Source organism: Bubalus kerabau, chromosome 9, assembly GCF_029407905.1.
Source record: "Bubalus kerabau isolate K-KA32 ecotype Philippines breed swamp buffalo chromosome 9, PCC_UOA_SB_1v2, whole genome shotgun sequence".
Taxonomy (NCBI): Eukaryota; Metazoa; Chordata; class Mammalia; order Artiodactyla; family Bovidae; genus Bubalus; species Bubalus kerabau.
The window spans coordinates 67,977,395-67,997,444 of NC_073632.1; the positions used below are offsets into that span (position 1 = coordinate 67,977,395).

Sequence of the window (20,050 nt, forward strand, 5' to 3'; positions counted from 1 at the left end):
ATACTGAGGCTTTGGTTCTGGCTTGGGTGACTGGACCCTGTCACCTAAGACTGATTTGGAAGGGTTGGTAATGAGTACCATTTGAAATATTTTGTGTGGGTTATCCAGATGGCTGGATCATCAATATCATTTTAATTATATTGGCAATTTAAAAACATTGTATGAAAAGGGAAAATATTTTCAACTCTTTTTGACATGGATCTCCTATTATTTTGGTCTGAACAAAACTCTTTCAAAGAATTCTTTAAAAGAAATAATCAGATCTTTTCCAGTGAAAGTTGTTTTAATATAAGAATTCAAGTCTTTTTGGCATTTCTTAATAGTGAATGTTCTTTCCTTAGCATGTGGTCATTTATTGTTTTTCTTCTGTCTTATGCAGGCAGTTATGAAAACACAGAGATTTTGCTATGTACCTTTAAAATCTATCAAGACAGTGGTGATCATGTTGCAATATCTATATAAATATAAAATAATTACATTGTATGCCTGAAACTGATATAATGTTACATGTCAATTGTACCTCAAAAATAAATAAATTTTTATTTATTTATAAATCAAATAGCCAAGAAAATAAATAGCCAGTCTAGAAAAAAAAATAACCAATCAAAAGAGTTTCTTATGACTTCGGTGCATTTAGAAAATCATCATGTGAGTGAGGACTATCAACTTCCCCATAAATGAATTTAAAAATAATAAATATTAATTATAAAACTTAGATATAGAAAAATAGCTTCCTTAATGACTGTGTTTTCCCACTTGAAATAATATTACAGTACATTTTTGGGGGGGCTCCAACCCACTCTGTGTATGGGATCTTAGTTCCCCAACCAGGGATTGAACTTACACCTCCCACTCTGGAAGCACAGAGTCTTACCTCTGGACTACCAGAGAAGTCCTTACAGTACTTTAAAATGCACTTTCTGAGCAAGTTCACTTGGGTTCATTTATTTCTTTGAATTAGGAAGTATACAACACATAGAGAAGAGAAAGCATAGCATATTTGCACATTTTAAAGAATAAAATGGAGACATCCACATTTATACTACTTATCTAAGAATATTATTACTACTATCGAAATCCATATGTACCTTTCTCCTGTTGTATTCTGCCCTCCCCAGTTACTTTCCTGGATTTGGAATTAATCACCCTCCTGCTTTTCTTTAGTTTTACAACATAAGTATGTGTCTCTAAACAATGTACTATATTATTTTAATCTTTATGTAAATAAAACCCTGCTGGTTATTTTGTGACTTACTCCTGCCAAAACGGTATGTTCTGAGATTCATCTATATGGATGTGTGTAACTTTAGTTCATTCACTTTCATTGTTTATCATATTTTATTGTACTTACTATAATACAATCTACTTAGCCATTTCAGTGTTGAAGGGCTCTGCGTTTTATCATGTGTATGGTAACATTATTGGCCTCCTCATTAATAAAAATAATTTGTAGATTCTTTAGGCTTTTCTATTTAGATTATTGTATCATCTATAAGAAATAATAGCTTTGATTTTTTTTTCTTTCTGATTTGTATAGTGTTAATTCCCTTTTCTTGTTTTATTGAGCTGGCTAGAATCGCCAGAGTTGAACAGAGTGATAATAAATAGCAAACTATCTTTTCGTTGACTTTACAGGCAATGATTTAAAGTTTTACCCTTGAATTGAACTGAACTTAACTGAAATGATACAGGATTATTTTGTGATACCCTTTACTCAGCTGAGGAAGTTTCCTTGTATTCCTTGTTTACTCAGAGTTTTAATCATGAATGGGGTTTTTGTATTTTATTGAATGTTTTTTCTGCATCTTTTGAGATGAGCATATACTTTTTCTTCTTTAATCTGCTAATGTGATGAATAACACTGATTGATATTGAAGTAACCCTGTATTATGGGGCTAACTCAGACTTAGGTATGTTATTTTTCTTTATAAATTAATGTATTTGAATTGTTAATTTTTTTGCATTTATGTTTATGAATAAGATTGTCCCATGGTCACTTTCCCCTTGAGGTTATGTGAATTTTGTTGTTATACATTTTGAAGATATTGTTAGGCATGTGTTTCTCTGGTGGATTAAATGTTTTTACTACTATGTCATGAACCTTTTCATCTCTTTGCCTGATATTAATTTTGTATGGGTTCAGTTTAGTTAAACCAGATTTGGGGGCAATTGTGTGCAAATATCTTTCTCCAACTTTCTTTTTTCAAGGATACAAAATGTTTTAGATTCGTCTTTTGTAAATCACGTAACTAGATTTTGTCTTTCTTAATTAACTATGTCTGTTAGTCTCTCAATTGTGTCCGACTCTTTGTGACCCCAAGGGCTGCAGCCTACCAGGCTCCCCGTCCATGGAATTTCCCAGGCAAGAATACTGGAGTAAGGTATAATTTATATACAGTAAGACTCAAACATTTAAAGTGTACAATTTGGTGAATTTTGATCAGCGTGTAAGGCATGTAACCAACACCACAATAAAGATACAGATCATTTCCATCACACCAGAAAGTTCCTCATGCCCTTTTTGCAGTCAGTTTCTTTCCCTCTGGTCTAGCCCCAAGAAACCACTGATCTGCTTTTTTTATCACTCTACTATGGTCTTCTCTAGAATGTCACATAAATAGGATCATGCAGTATGTAGGTTTAATGGTGTTTGACTTCTTCCCTTTAGCATAAAGCTTTTGAGATTCATCCATGTTGCAATGTATATCAGTATTTCATTCATTTTCATCTTTGAGTATCATTCTGTTGTATGGATATACCACCATTTGTTTAACTATTTACCAGTTGATGGACATTTGGGTTGGTTTCAGCTTGGAGCAATTATGACTAAAGCTGCTATGAACATTTACCAGGTGTTTGGGTGGACATGGTTTCTGTTTTTTAATTCAATCAGACAGTCTGTCTTTAACAAAAAAAAATATGATCAATTTTTTTGTTTATGACATTGCATTGATTACATTTGTATTTTCAGTCAAACAAAGCGTAATAATGAAGTGAATTTAAATTCATTTCATTCCGGTTCCCACGTGGAGTGTCCTCCGCATACACGCCTGTGTGTCCCGTTCGTGTGCAGGGCCCTGTGGACCACAAGGGGAATTGGCACCAGTGAGCCATATTTATTGTTTTTAAAGAAATCACTAATTGCTTTCTGTAATTGCACTGTGGATAAATGTCCTAAGAGTCCCTGATACTGTACAGAATCTTAAATTATTCAAGGAAAATAAGGCAGGTCAAGCTGGTGCTACCCACTAGTTTGATTTTTTTTTTCTGCTTTATAGTTTGTTTGCTCTGCATGGTACTCGTAAAGTTTAAGTATTTTGAGTGTTATGTTGTGTTTAGAAATTGTTGGAATTGTACATATGGTAGTCTTTCGTAAATGATAAACGATTCCGAATGTTAGTATTTTATGTTCTTATAGGAAATATTTTTGATGAGTCGAAAAAGACTGCTCTGTTTCGTTGATTGAATGAAAAACAAACAAAAAACAACAACAACAAAAAAAATAAATTCATTTCAATCATCTCATTTTTGCTTTCTATTTGTCTTGCTTTTTCTGTGCTTTATTTTTTTATTATTACCTTTGTCTGAATTGAATGAGTTTTGCTTTGTTTTTGTACTTCCAAGTTTTTTCTCCTACTGGTTTGTACATGCTATTCTCTTTCAGTGTCTACCCTAGAGAAGTCAGTATTCTATTTAACTTAATGAAGTCTTAGTCTATAGTGTCTTCCCTCTTCTCCCAAGCAGTTTAGGAATCTTAAAACTCTTTAATTCTGATCATTCTTTTCCAACCTAACATGCCATTGTTGCTCAGTTTTCAGTTTCATCTTATTTTTTATATTAGGCATTATTACAATTTGTATTTAGTCAGCATTTGTTTTATATTGCCTATGTTTCTATAAATTTAGACATACATCTACTGTTTTCTTTGCTTACCATTCCCTTTCATCTCAGATCACTTTGTTTTTTCTGAACTATGTTTGTTAGAAGTTCCTATAATTTTTTTTAATAAACTTTCTTATTTTTGACTGAAAATGCCTTTATTTGCTTTTATTTGTAAAAGGTAGTTTTGCTGAGTATACAGTTCCATGTTTAATATTATTTTCTCTCAATGTTTTAAATATATTTTCTCTAGATTCCTCTTCTTCTGAGAAATCAAATATCAATCTAGTTATCACTTACTTGTAGATAATCCGCTTTGTCCTTGGGCTGTCCTGAAGATCTGTTTTGATAATGGTGTTCTGCAGTTTTTCAAGGCTTTATCTGGGTTAAGATTTCTTTCTATTTAGCATCCTTGGAATTCATTTGGCTTCCTGAATTTGATGATGGATAGTTCCGGAAAATCTCAAGTATAATCACTTCTAAGTCTGTCTTTCCCCTCATTTTTCCTCCATACTACCCCCACCATAACATCTTTGCATCTTCTTTTCATCTTGCTACAAGATTATGTGTAATTTCTTTATATCTATCTACCAAATCACCATTTCCCTCTTCAGCTATATCTAATTTGGTATTGAACTCACCCACTGAATCTCTATGTGTAATTATTTTCATTTCTAGAAGTTGCTTTTGGCTGTTGCTCAACTCTGCTTAGTAATTTTTGATATCTTACTTTTTCATATTTTAAGATACTGTTTTCTTTCTCTAAACACATTAAACATATCTTTTTTATATTCTGTATCTGATATGTACAGACCTCCATCCTCTGAGAGTTTGACTGCACAGTTTGTTTTTTCTTCTTGTCCATGGTGTGCATGAGCTAGTCGCTTAGTCGTGTCCGACTCTTGTGACCCCGTAGACTGTAGCCCGGCAGGCTCCTCTGTCCATTGGATTCTCCAGGCAAGAATACTGGAGTGGGTTGCCATTTCCTTATCCAGGAAAGCTTCCCAACCCCCAAAACGAACCTGAGTCTCCTGCATTGCAGGCAGACTACTTACTTCTTTTTATGTTTTGAGATTTTTGATTCTGAATTCAGTTACTTGGAACTCTCTGTATGAAGACTCTTTGAAATGTGGATTTAGTTCATTATTCTACAGGCCTTGAATTTGCTTCTGGTGTATGTTTGGGGGCACTGCCATTTTACGGCTTTTTTATCCTAAATGTTTGTATTTGGGAGAGGATATGTAATTTCTGATCCCAAACAGTGCAAGAGTGGGCTTGGAATTTTCTGCAGAAACTTTCTCTTTTTGTCCCTGACTCTGCCATCATGAATGCTTATCTTTTCTTTCTTCTGCTCCTGGGGAGATGTTTTTTAAACTTACCCACAAAGGATCTCACATTTTAGGGGTATGGGCTTCAACCCCTATACCCTTGGTGTGCCTTTGGCTTGTCTCCTATCCCATAGACACCCTGGGATTAATTTATGACTCCAGGGTACATGCCACCTCATGGATTACTTACCTTCCTGGCTTCTAGTCTCCTTGTTATTGCCAACCTTTAACACTTTCTTGCAGTTTAGCCACAAATTTTTAAACTGTTTTTAATGCTTTTACCAGTATTTTTAGGTGTTTTACATAAATTTGCCAAAGTTGACAATCAGAAGTCCTCTTAATTTGAAAGTTGAAATGTTTCCCAGAAGGGGAGAAATATTAAATTAATTAGATCCTGTAATCTATGAATTTTACTGAAATCAGACTGACTTTGATTTCTACTTTCAAAAAAGTAGTAGTTGGTTTGCATAAACATTAATGTTCATTTTTTAAAATTCCTGCTGAAATAGAATTATAAAAGATTTAAGAATCAGTCATTTGTTCACTTGCCTTTCAGCAAATACTTGTTGAGCTTCTGTGTTTTGGTGGGCGGTTTGGGAGTACATCAGTGATTAAAATAGACAAAAAGCTGGCCTCTGTCGAGCTTACATTCCAGTTGGAGGAGACAGACAATTAACAAGATAAATAGGTAAAGTATATGTAGTTGAACCCTGAACAACTTAGGTGTTAGGGGCATCAAGCCTGCCTCCCCCACAGTTGAAAATCTGTGTACTGCCATCTCTGCCTCAAAAGCAAAGGAACTGATAAATGACTAACTCAAAGGCAGGAAACAAACAGTTTTGATAGAATCAGAACTCAAACCCTAGTTCTTTTGATTCCTCATACTGTGATTGCTTATTGCACACAAACTTTTCCCCACACTTAGTTAATTCAACGATTTGTAAAGTGGAAACGCGTACTATATTTATTGGGAAAAATCTGTATGTAAGTGGTCCCACACAATTCAAAACTTTGTTGTTCAAAGCTCAACTGTAGTATGGTAAAAGGTGATAAATGCTGTAGGGAATGATTAAGCCGGTAAAGGAGGACTGGGAGATGTTACTATTCTTCTTCATTTTTAAAAGAATATATTTAAGATCAGCAGGGGCCATTGCAATTAAAGAAAAACAAATATTATATATTAATGCATGTATGCGGAATCTAGAAAAATGATATAGGTGATCTTATTTACAAAGCAGAAATAGAAATACAGACATAGAGACCAAATGTACAGACACTAAGAGGCAGAGGGGGGATGGGGTGAATTGGGAGGTTGGGATTGACACATATACACTACTGATACTGAATATAAAATAGATAACTAGTGACAACATACTGTATAGAGCAACTCTACTCAGTGCTCTGTGATGACCTTAATGGGAAGGAAATCCAGAAGAGAGGGGATATGTGTAAACATATAGCTGATTCATTTTGCTGTACAGCAGAAACACACACACCATTGTAAAGCAACTATGCTCCAATTTAAAAAACAATTATGCAAGAAGCTAAACACTCTACTACTGCAGCATTATTAATTCTAACTTAACTTTGTAAATGTTAACTTGAAAATGATGTATACATTTGTAGATGTTCCTAGATTGGAAAATAAGTTGTTTAATAGTTCCTTGGCCACTTCTGAAGTAAGAAAGGAAATGATTAGAAAATATTAACCACAAGAAAACTTCAACACCAAAACTTTTAAAATTCTCAGGTTTTAAAAATAGCTTTAAACTGGAAAATGATCCTTTCTACGCATCAACCCCCACAAAGGATAAAACAAAAGACTCACCAACAGCTAAATACCAAAGGAGGCTAAATATCTATTGCACTTAACTCACTCTGGTTGGTTTTGAAAGCCCCAATTGGTGAAGTTATAAAAGGCCATTCATTTCTTTAGTGTGAAAACTGACAAACAGGGCAGAAGTAACCAAAAGGGAACAAAGAGAGCAGTGGAGACCTTTGAAGACAGCGGCGGTGGACACCAGGGTGAAAAACAGCAGGCACAGTTTTAAAAGGAGCACCGTTAATCCGGAGACTAAAGCACCGCAGACCAAGAGCAGAGGACCATTTGCAGTTCAGTTCCCACGAGAGCATGACCATGCTCTGTTACATGCACATCAGCTGAGGGACAGAGAGTCTATTGTCACACAATTGTAGTGGCCACCTGCAGGAAGTAGGGCGAATGTCTGGGTTACTGTCCTGACACCGGTGACTTCATCCACCCTATCTGTGCAAGTTATCAAGTAAGGGTTCAGAATAGTAAGAGTTACTGCAGAAGGTTATTCAGGAGTGAGCTTTCTATCATTAAGGCAGCATCTGAGACTTGCAATTTTTTACTTATTGAAGTAGTTGATTTGCAATATTGCATTACTTTCTAGTGTACAGCAAAGTGATTCAGCTATGTGTGTGTGTGTGTATATATATACACACACACTAAGTCTTTCATGTCCTTTTCCATTATGATGTATTACAGGATATTGAATATAGTTCTCTGTGATACAGTAGGACTTGGTTGTTTATTTTATGTATAGTAGTGTGTATCTGCTAATTGTAAACTCCTAAGTTATCCCTCTCCCACCTTTCCCCTTAACCACAATTTTTTTTTTTAATGTGCCTGTGAGTCTGTTTCTGGTTCATATATAAGTTCATTTATGTCATATTTTAGATTCCATGTATAAGTGATATTATATGGTATTTGTCTTTTTCTGACTCACTTCACTTAGTATGATAATCTCTGAGCCTGTCCATGTTTGCTGCAAATGGCGTTATTTCATCCTTTTTTATGGTCGAGTAATATTCCATTGTGTATATATACCAATATACTGTTCACCCGTCAATGGACACTTAATAAGACTTTCTATTTTTAATGTTGTTTATGCTGAGACTTTTCTAAGAGTAAAAAATTCAGGGGAGCAGAATATCTATCTTTTAAGAACCAAAAAATACCTTTCATGGAAGAAAAGAGAAATCTATGAACCAGAAAGAAGTCCTCACCAGACGCTTAATTGGCTGGGGCCTTGATCTTGTACTTCTCAGCCTTTAGAACAGTAAGAAATCAATGTTTGTTGTAAAAGCTAAAGGGGAAAAGAAACTTCTGAAAAATATGTAAATCAGTTTAATGGTTTTTCTCATTGTAAAAAGTCACAAGTGCTTATTGGGAAGGAGTCAGAAAATCTTTTTTTTTTTTTTTTTTTTACATCATCCATACCCAAGAGAGGGCTTCCTGGTGGCTCAGCTGGTAAAGAATCTGCCTGCAATGCGGGTGACCTGGGTTCGATTGCTGGGTTGGGAAGATCCCCTGGAGAAGGGAAAGGCTACCTACTCCGATATTCTGGCCTGGAGAATTCCATGGACAGTATAGTCCATGGAGTTGCAAAGAGTTGGACATGACCGAGTGACTCTCACTTTCATACCCAAGAGAAACCAGCTGCCAATTAATACTGTTAGGGATGTGCAGTTACCAAGCTGTGTGCCATGGTGTGCTGGGACAGCACAGTAAAGTCAGGAGGGTACCCCAGGTTATTTTCCATTCTCAAGGGACACCCATCTGTTCAACACTGTTTTGAGGTTGTTCGTGGTTTCAACATAAGATTGTACCATGTTTCTTCTGATGACATCATATCTTTGCAAAAGAGCGTTTTCAGAGATTGCTGAGTTTTTTAATGACAAAGTGAGCACCATGTGAAAACCAGCATGAAACAGGAAATGCAGACAGTGGCATCCACATTGAATCTCAAGTTTTGCTTGTCCACAAAGAATCTGCAGTTTTGCTTGTCCAACAGGTGTTCCCATTCTGTTGATAAATCATTAGGAGGCTATTTAAGAAAGAACAGTACTTTTAATTTATGTGGGTTATTTTTTCCAAATAACTATTAAGTTATTAGGACATAAATACTTACTAAGTTGTTTAGACTAGCTACTGAACAAACAGCATTGTTGAATATCTGTTGGAGCCTGGAGGCACTGTTAAAAAATTATCAAGACTCTGAGAGCTTCCATAATCATTTGGGAGCCTCTAATATATTTCTTTCCAGATGTTTCCCTAGGTACACTGTACATATTCTTTAAACTTTTTTTCATTTAACAGTATCTAGTGAAAATCTTTGTATTTCAATAAATATGGGTCTGTGTCATTATTTTCAAAATTTAATGGCATAATGGCTTTCTGTCATTTGACTCCATTATTTTATCAAACTTGTAATTTAGAAGTTAAGCAGAACTTTACTTTTATGATATGGTGTGGTCATCCCCTTTGTACATTTTCTTTGTTTAAATATCCATTGATTTCCTTAGGCCAGATTCCTAGGAAGCAATTTACTAGATCAAACAATATGTACTTTCTCATGCTTTTGATATCCAGAAAGAGAGAGGGAAAACCAAATTGCCCTTTCAGAGAGATTGTGCCTATTTCTTTCTACCAACGGTTTATAAGAATACCTCAAGTAAGAGGGTAGCATTGATATATTTATGCTATCATGTGTAAAATAGATAGTGGGAAGCTGCTGGGTAGCACAGGGAGTTCAGCTTGATGCTCTGTGATGACCTAGAGAGGTAGAATGGGAGGGTGGGCGAGAGGCTTAAGAGGGAGGGGGTGTATGAATGCATAAGGCTGATGTATTACATGATGTTGTACAGTAGAAACTAACAACATTGTAAAACAATTTTATTCCAATTAAAAAAATAGCAAAAAAAAAAAAAAGAAAACCTCAGTTAAAGAGGTCCTATGGCTGATTCTTGTTGATGTTTGACAGAAAACAACAAAATTCTGTAAAGCAATTATCCTTCAATTATAAAAATAAATGAAGTGGGAAAAGAAAAAAAAAGAAGTGACGCATTGGAGAGCTCCTAACCGTAAGATTGTGATTAGGTCAAGGGTGTTCCTCCTCCCCAACAGTTAAATAAACTTAGTGCCAGTGAAAAGCTGAGTAAGTGCATTCTGGACGAGAGCTTTTGGGATCCTCAGCAGACTGAAGTTCCAGCTAAAGTCAGAGGTAGCTGAGAGCAACATCCAGGCAGATACCCACTTAGAGATCAAGAAACTTCTTTAGCTTTAGATTCACTATGTAGTTTTTCAAAACTAGACAAGTCATACCACACTGCACAGCTTTCAGCCTAGCTCTGTGGGGCAGAGGCACATGACCAAAACAGACATTGACATCAGGAATTTATTTTTTTGAGGGGATAGATTTCAAAGTATTTTGATGGTCAAATGAAGTCCTTCGTGTTCCGTGGACCAAAGCACATACAGTCTCATCTACAGCCACGTGTGTATCACGTTTTGAACTACATTTAGTTTAGACAAATGAGCTAGTATTTTCGATTGTAAGTTACCAAGGAAAAATGTATATTATGTATGCAGGCTCTATCATGGAGACACACACACAAAAATGTGATACATTTTGGAAATATTTCTGTTTTAAGTAAACTGGAGCCCTTCAGCTTTCTGGGAAACTAAGCTGTGAGGGCAATGGCACCCCACTCCAGTACTCTTGCCTGGAAAATCCTATGGACGGAAGAGCCTGGTAGGCTGCAGTCCATGGGGTCGCGAAGAGTCAAACACCACTGAGTGACTTCACTTTCACTTTTCACTTTCATGCATTGGAGAAGGAAATGGCAACCCACTCCAGTGTTCTTGCCTGGAGAATCCCAGGGACGGGGGAGCCTGGTGGGCTGCCGTCTATGGGGTCGCTCAGAGTCGGACACGACTGAAGCGACTTAGCAGCAGCAGCAGTAATCTGTATAGGAAGACTCATTCCTGAACCTCATGAACGGCTAAGATCTTTGTAATTTTCATGATGGTCATGTGTATTACCTTTTTAAAAATTAAAACATTATCTACCTTTGATCTTGATTTAGAAAATGTTTAAACAATTCAATTTGATAATTTTATAAATACTCCTATTAAAACAACATTCTATATTAAGGCTGTTTTAAAAATTCGTGCTTAGATAGCTGACTCTAAAAAGATGAGTGGATTCTTTTAGGCATTCACACTTTACTCTTATCAAATTGAAGTAAAAATTAGTGTGATAAGATGGTAGTTAAGTAGGGTGATCTTACTTAAAGCCGAAATTTTGGTACAGAAAAATTAAATTCTGTATTATAAATCCTTATCACTTCATTGCCTTTACCTGATGCCTTCTATACATACCTATTTTCACTTGTATCAGAAGAAGTAAGAAGCCTGCTATGGTATGTTCATCAAACAATTACAACATGGAGGCCCTTTCCCTCTGCATAGATGGAGAATATCTGAGCTGTTGGAAGCCTCCATGGGGCTCCAGAGCCACACAGTATTTCGTTTTAAATCCTCACTGGCTATCTCTCCCAAAGTCTGGTGTGTGTGTATGTGTCAGCTTTAGTAGGAAGCTGATTGTGTTGAGAGGTGACTTTCTGCCTTTGTGACTGGTATGGTTAGGAGAAATAAGATTTTCAGGAGTTCAGGAGAATTTGAAGGCTATATCAGTTATTTTTATGTGACCAACATGGTTCTCTTTTTTTAATTAAAAATACCAAAAAATGAATTGCCAGTCTGCTTCCAGAGCACTGGACGTGTGTACAGACTTAAGAGACACATGTCCAAGAGTATACTAGTGTACTGTAATTGTGTAACTCTCATCTGTCACGCCCAGATCAGAGTTTCTTTCAGGTAGTTTCTTAACCCTCCAGGTTTTAAGTATAGAATATCATGATCATTCTTTGCTTTATTGTCCAGAGGAAATGAAAATCTGTGTTAAAGGACTGATCTCTCATATCTGAGTTTTTGAATGTAACCAGGAACATTATTTCATTAAACTCCACATCATTTTTATCAGATATTTACCAAATTCATAAATTATCTGATAGATAAGAGCATTAATAACTGCTGTAAATCCAGCCCTTCACACTCGTTCATTCATCAGCCAAGATTTCTGGAGCTCCACCAATTCTGGGCCCCAGACATGAGCCACACAAATATGGTTCCTGCTCCTAAGAAGTTTGTGATTGAATTGGGAAGCTTTCAAGAAAGTTGGTGGCTGAATATAAATGAAGAAGTGCTATAGAAATTTGGGAAATCTTTTAGAGCAGAGTGCCTGACCTCCGATAAGCTTCCTGAAAGGAGCTTCTGGTTTGTCTGAGTATTAAAAGTCAGAGTACTCCTACTGTGAAATCCAAGTAGAGTACATTCTTCTGGCCAGATGCTCCACGTTTTCAGAGCTATAACTGACAGCCAGATGCTAGCTGGTACCGTTGCCTTGTGGTCCACTAACCATGATGGGATATTTGTCTATTACACTTAGTAATGGAAAGGTGAGATTTTAAACATTCTGCTTTTTCTTTTCTTTTTCTCTGAATAATGTCAGCTGATGATACTAGGACCATATTACCTACATGTAACTTGATTGGTTTTTCAGTCAGCCCTTGAATGACTTTTTAATCAGTTGTGTAACTATGCCTAATCATGATACTTTGTTTATTCACACATGTAAATAACCACATGTGTACTTTAATGTTTATATTTATTTAGATGAATTCAGAAGTTAGTCATCTGTGGGCAAATGTCATTGGGGCAAATATGAGTGGTGGTATCAATTCTCCCATTTGTCAGATTTGGTTAACAGTAGCTGTATTTACCTAACAGATTAAATATTTAATGTTTATGGAACGTTTGTGTTTCATTAGAGGTACCATTATTATGGTTGTTCGTATGATTTGAGAATCATTAGTACCAACCATAGATGAACACAGCTGCAGAAAAGATCACATTTTCAGACAAATCATGGCTCACTCAGATGGCTTTAACTTTTTTGAATCCCAGACTTTCATTACAGAAGTTTTGGGGTCACAGACTCTCAAAATATCTCTCTTGCTTCCTCCCAGTTAGGATCATCCACTTGTCAAAAAGCTGTGTGATAATTTGGCCTCTTCTGGGGAAAGCCTGAGATGAGAAATCCTTTCCTAAGGCCCAGTAACTGGTTTGATTCAGGACTCCATCTTATTTGTTTCCTCCTTGGGGTTCCTTTGTCTCAAGAAAAACCAAGTCTGAAGAACTGTACTCTGGCTAAAAAATAGGTGACTTTTTTGGAATGCTGCACAGAAGTTTCTAGTGAAGAGGTGGTGTTTGTCTTAGTATCCTGACACTATGCTTTTGAAAAGCTTGCAGTACCAAATTCCCATGTGATTTATTTTTAGCTTGAGTCTACTCTGCTAGTAAAAATAAAGCTATTTTTGTAAGTGCTACTTCTAGTACTTACAGCTACATTTGAAAAGAAGTCACAGAAAACAGTCCAGAACTATGTGCAGTGCCCAGATTGTTGCAGAATTGTGTTTTGAATAAATCTTTTTATGATGGCTGCATTTCAGCTACACGAGAGGGTTCAGCTCACATGATTCCACCCACGGTACACACACACACACACACACACAAAGGGGCTCATGGCCCCTTCCTTAAAGTACTTATTTCATTTGTGTGTTTGTCCAGTGTGTGTATGCTGGCTGTCCTTTATGTATTGTCTGCAGCCTCACTCGCACACACAGACACTGAATAAATCTCTATGATGACGGGTCCCCTTAAGAGACAACGGATTGCTCTTTTGGAGAGTTGTGTGTTTCTATGGCAACTCCTTTCTAAAACTTTGAATTTTATCCATATATATTTTGCAGATACCAGAAACAAGCTTATGTTTAATTTAGAGACGCTTTGAGTTTTGAAGAAGAGGAAATTGTAGCTCCTCAGCAGATGTCAAGAGCATGCACCCTTTGTTTGAAAGCTTGTTGAAATAAAATGATGATTCTTTTTGTGCTTGACACTTAACCAGAGGCCAGTGTTCCATTCAGACAAGGTTTTATTGTCAATTTTTCATGCTTCTTAGAGTAAGAGTCACACAGAGATATGCAACTTGACAAAACTAAAAAGGAGCCAAGTAGGCACAATATTTTGGGGGTCTATCCCCACTTCTCTCCCTTCCCAGTTTTGTACATTATGATGTACATTAAATTAAATTTACTTTCATCATCCACTTCCTTTTCTGTGTGTTGCCGCAGTATCTCTGGGTTCTCAGTTACCAGCTACATCTGAAGATTATGTTCCTTTTCTGAGAAGGGGACCATCTCCATGGCTCAATGCTTTGTGTTTGTTAACAGCTGGGGATTCTGGACGAGATGTGGCTGTTTTCCTGAGTAATAAAATACCTGTATAACAACCATTTCCTAATTTTATAGGACAATTCAGACAAAGTAATTTGTTAAGTCTTTGAGGTCTGTATGTATGAATTTTAGTTTGCTTTTAGTTGTCTTACTTTGCTTTTAGGGTGTTTTGTTTCCTTTTTTAACCCTTCTGTGTATTTTCACTTTTTCTCCTTTCTTGCTGAAACACAGATTTTGTTTTCTTCAAATCAGATCAGCTGTGTGGCTGGTGCTGTTTTGCCTTTTCCACATGTGCTAATTGTTCCCTGGCTTGTTTTGTTTACTGTTTTTGCTGACCTGATTTGCCATAGTTCTTGCCTTTCATTCTACCAAACCACATCATTGATTTCCCAGTGGAGAAAAGACTGCCTTTTCACTGGGTAATTAGTTATCTCATTTCAAAAGGACCAAGTTTCTCTGAGATGCCTTTGTCACACTTTAAATGTCTGCTTGGGAGGATGATAGCCCATTTAGCTACATGCTCATCAATGTGGTGGAAGAAATGCATGGTTAGTCACCATGGAAATTCTGAAATATCTGAAGGGCAGAAGATGGTTAATTAGACCATTTATACTCAGCTATTGAGAGATTATGAGTTAGTTTATAGTGATAAGAAACCAAAGTAAGAGATAATATTTTTCAGCCCCATGAGGAAGTGGTAGTGTTGTTTATTCCTTAGGTGTATTTTCATTTGCTGAAGGAGGACTCTCTACCACTTTATCTTGAATAATTTTTGCATGATCTCTTGCTAAGTAAGTCAGCATGCCCCCAAAAGGCACAGAGGTAAGCTGAGTTATGCATCTCACTGCTGTTACCTCTCTAGGATATGGAAAGAGAGTCAAAGCTAGACTCTTCACTGAAAGTGCAGGATGGAGGTAAGATTGCCCCTTAGCAGGCTCCCTCCATTCACAGTGCTCTGGGTTTTCCCACATCCTCAGATCACCACCCATCTCATTACTGCACACCATGAACCCCTACCCAGGCCCCTGGTGCCATGCAGCCTGGTCTCAAGGCCACAGTCTTCCTCTATGTCCTTTTCCTGTCTTGGCCTCTTTATTTCCTTCTGTTCTCAATCAGTTACAACCATGACTTCCCAGTGGTAAAGAATCTACCTGCAATGCAGGAGAAATGGGTTCTATTCCTGAGTCAGGAAGATCCCCCAGAGCAGGAAATGGCAACTCACACCAGTATTCCTGCCTGGGAAATCCCATGGACAGAGGAGGCTGGCAGGCTACAGTCCACAGGGTTACAAAAGTTGGACATGATTTAGGGTCTAAACTACATCACCAGTGGTAGAATCTGCACTTCCACTGCAGAAGGCATGGGTTTGATCCCTGGTCAGGGAACTAAAATCCTGCATACCTTGCGATGTAGCCAAAAATAAATCAACAAAATGGAAAAAAAAATTAGTTACAACTGTGTGGCTTCACCTTTCAACCCAGGCTTCAGGTCAGCCCTTGTCTGTCCCCTCACCCCCTCCATCTGGCTTTCTCCTTTGGGGCTACACTAAGCAACTAGAAATATTCACTGTGAAAAGACAAGGAATGGCCATTTAATATTCTCAAAGCAGCCATGCACCAAGACATTTTAGAGCCCTGTTTTGTTTCAAACTTGATGTGAACAAAAAAGGTCTAAGATTTTTACAGTTTAAAAAAATATGTGGTCATATTTTCTTATGTTGTATACGACTCAGATGGTCTGGCTCCTCCCTTACCTCCTCAGCTTCATCTTGCTCTGGGTTCGCCCTCTCAGTCTGTTCTCCATCTGGGGGATGGTTTCTGAATGTGAATCCTTCCACTTGGCCACTCCATATGGCCCCTCTGTCTGAAAGGTTTCTCCATCCCTTATCCCCAAACTTCAGTGTCCCTTCTTCAGGGAGGCCTCCGCTCTCCCTCATCTAATCTAGGTGCCCTGTTAGAACAGCATGGACCTTTTCAGCAGAGCATTTATTATAGTTGTAGCTTTATCTTTATCTGCATGGTTATTTCATTAATTTCTGTCTCTGCCATTATCTCTAAGCTCCTACAGAGAGGCCATTCCTTGTCACCGTGATTCCAGGACCAGCACAGGAGTGGACACACAGTAGGCACTTAGCGACTGCTGTTGAGTGACCATCTGCTTACATCTCTGGGGACCCACCCAATGGCCATTGACCTCTTTCTTGCTAGCACAGATCTGGGTGAAGTCTTTACTCTCCTCCAGCTGCTCTTAGGAAGCAGGCCCCAGACCCAGTCCGTCCCCAGGGGAATTTGGGGTTAATCTAAGCAAATCAAAATATACTGAGTCTCCTTTGTATGAACCTTCAAGTTATGAACTTTCAAAGATATGAACATGTGTTCACGTGTCCAGTCACTTAAGTTAGATCACGTGTCTAGTGTACGTTGTCGCATGCATGCATTCTCTACAGGTGGTTGTGCTTTTGTGTACTTTACTGTACATTACTATATAGAGTACGGTAGTCCAGTGTCTTTATTTCAAGTCCAGGATGTCTGGAAGCAAGCATAAAAGCAGCAGTGATGTAGCTGGTACTACTGTACTTTTCAAGGTACTGTATTATAAGATTAAAAATATTTTCTTTAATTTTTTGTGTTTGTTTTGTATGTATTATTTGTGTGAAAAGTATTATAAACCTATCACAGTACAGTATTATGTAGCCAGTTTTGTTAGTGGTTACGTAGGCTAACTTGGTTGGACTTATGAACAAACTGGGCTTTGGACACACTCTTGGAATGATGCTTGTTTGTATGTAGGGGACTTACTGTAGACAGAAAGATGGAAAGAACCTAGGTCCTTGATGATGTTGGTGAGCTGCTAAATAAACCATCTCCGCTGTATCCAGGCAACTCTGTTGTATGAGATAGAAGGTCCTCTTATTTACTTAGGTCAATTCAGATATTTTTCTGTATCTGAAAATATCCTGATACAGAATGTCATGAGTGAATGAACCCACCAATAATGATCAGCTTAATCTCACATCTTCCCGAGTCTCTTTGTAATTCAGTTTTCTCTTCATTTCCCAACACATAAAGTGTGGGGCTGCTATAGTGAAGATGTCAACCAATATTGACAACCAGTGATGTTGTTGTTGTGCTCAGTCGCTCAGTCATGTCTGACTCTCTGCAATCCCATGGACTGTAGCCCACCAGGTTCTTCTGTCTATGGGATTTTCTGTCCAGGCAAGAATACTGGAGTGGGTTGCCATTCCCTTCTTCAGGGGATCTTCCCCAACCAGGGATCAAACCTGCATCTCTTGCATCTCCTGCACTGGCAGGTGGATTCTTTACCACTAGTGCCACCTGGGAAGGCTTGAACCCCAAGTAACTCCTGTGTTTAGAAAAGGGTTTCCTTCCACTCAATGCCCCATATCTTGAACTTGAACTCAGTCTTCTTCACCTCTCTCCCTTTGACTCCACACTTTGTTCATTGCTCTTTGGGGCAAGTTCTTCTCTAGGGAGGTGGAGACTAAGGTTAAGTCATACCTAGCAGTTTCCTGTTTGTGACCCTTGAAGCTCTTGAAGGGTGGTTTGATAGAACCTGTAGGTGTTTTCAGACACTGAGCTGGTTCATTCCCTTTGGCCATTGCTCTCCTCAGTTCCTGTGCCAGCTCTTCATGCTGGATACTGCACAGTATCTCTTTGTGTGGGGATGAAACTTTTAAGTCCTACCCATTCTGTATATACTGTGTCTTTTCTGGAGTTTGGCAAGTTGTATTTTAACTCCCCTCCCCCAACACACACACACAGACACACAGACACACACACTTCTCCATTGTTACAGAAAGTTTCTACACAAGAGAGGAGTTCTGTCTGTTTCTTGGCATTTTTGTTGGTGGTGGTAAGGCAGAGCTTTAAATGATCCTTGAAAATTCCATGCCTGGTGGGCAGAGGAGCCCGGCAGACTACAATTCATGGGGCCACGAAGAGTCAGACACAACTGAGCACCCACACACACACACACACACACACTGCTTTCTTTTTTAAAGTATTGCATGAATTTATTACTGATTCTTTTTAATGTTTTTATTGTAGTAAAAGTCACATGATATAAAACACACTATTTTAACTATATTTAACTGTGCAGTTCAGTGGCACTAAGTACATTCAGTTGTACAACTCTCACCATCATTCATCTCCCGTATTTTTCACCTTCCTAAACTGAAACTCTGTCCCCATTAAACACACACTCCCCATTCCCCCTCCCCACCCCCTCCATCCCCCAGCCCCTGGCATCTACCAATTGTACTTGCTTTCTTAAACCAAAATAGGGAATGATCTGCTTTGGCCCACCACCATGGGCAAGTAACATTCTCCAAGATTCAGAAAATAATCCTAACCATTTCAAAAGGCAGTTAGGAGAAGAGCGAGGTATACGGTGAAAGTGTTTTTTGTGCCTGGGGAGGTGCTGTACATAGTATTCATATTATAGGGATATAAAGACAAGCCCTTGTGAAGTATCTTTTCACACTGCCTGGTACCTACCTGTTTCCCTCTTGACCCCCAGAGGTGTGCAGAGCTGGTCATCAGCATGGCTTCACTTACAACAGGGCTTAGTTAGTTAGTTAAAGCTGGAACCTTTAGCATGAGTCAGCTGCTTCTTCTGATAGCAGAATGCACCTGCTGACCTCTGAATTTGATTTCATTTTTAACCTTGGTGATTTATATTGAAAAATATATATATTCCTCATAGGTAGTGATGAGGCAACTTCCTCATCTTGTTATCTGAAAAAAGGGCTTTTTGCAGTATTGATCGTTGATCTGTGTCTTGTTCTGATTCAGGCAGCTGGCATTTTTGCACATGTACTGTGTGCCACACACGCTTCCACATCCAGATGTGAATAAAACAGACGAATATTCTTGCTGCCTCTTGGAGCGTATATTCTACTGGATGAAAACAGAAAATAAGCAGTAAACAAATAAGCAAATTCTAATATGTTTGGAGATTGTATGTGTCTGTGCATGCTCAGTGGCTCAGTCGTGTCCAACTCTTTGTGACCTCATAGACTGTAGCCCCCCAGGCTCCCTTGTTCATGGGATTTCCCAGGCAAGAATACTGGAATGGGTTGCCATTTCCTCCTCCAAGGGATATTCCCGACCCAGGGATTGAACCCGTGTCTCTTGCACAGCCTGTATTGGCAGGCAGATTCTTTACCGCTGAGCCACGGGGGAAGCCTGTGTGGAGAAAATAATTGCTATTAAAGAAAAGGAAAAAGTAGAGCAGGGTAAGAAGAGTGTCAGTTCGGGGATACGACAAGGTTGAAGTTTTAAGTTAGGTCGTCAAAGCAGGCCTCCTGTGTTTTTAGTCTTTGTTGTCATTTTTACAGAATGTTGTAATAGTTTAATATTGCAAGTGAATTGTCTGCATAAATTAAATGTCTGAAATGAAAGTCATTCAACTGAAGACTAAAAATCTGGTCGCTAAATGCTTAAGAAAGTATGGGATTCTGAACTGGCCCTTGTCTGGCATTCTCAGGTTCTCTTAGTTTAGTGTCCTTTTCCAAAAACAGTTTTTGTTTTTTTTTTTTGTATAGTCTTCTAGTAGAGGGTATCACTGACACCTACTTCCATGTGTTTACAGTTAAACCTAGCAAGCCATCTTTCCTCCAAGACCAAGAGGCTTGTCCATAGCGTTTCCCTCCAGTG

General features: G+C 38.0%; 1 protein-coding gene across 7 annotated transcripts in view; it reads left to right on the forward strand.

Annotated features, from left to right (window-relative positions):
- Positions 1-20,050, forward strand: part of BACH2 (BTB domain and CNC homolog 2) — a 389,117-nt gene that overhangs the window by 126,761 nt on the left and 242,306 nt on the right. The window lies entirely within an intron of this gene.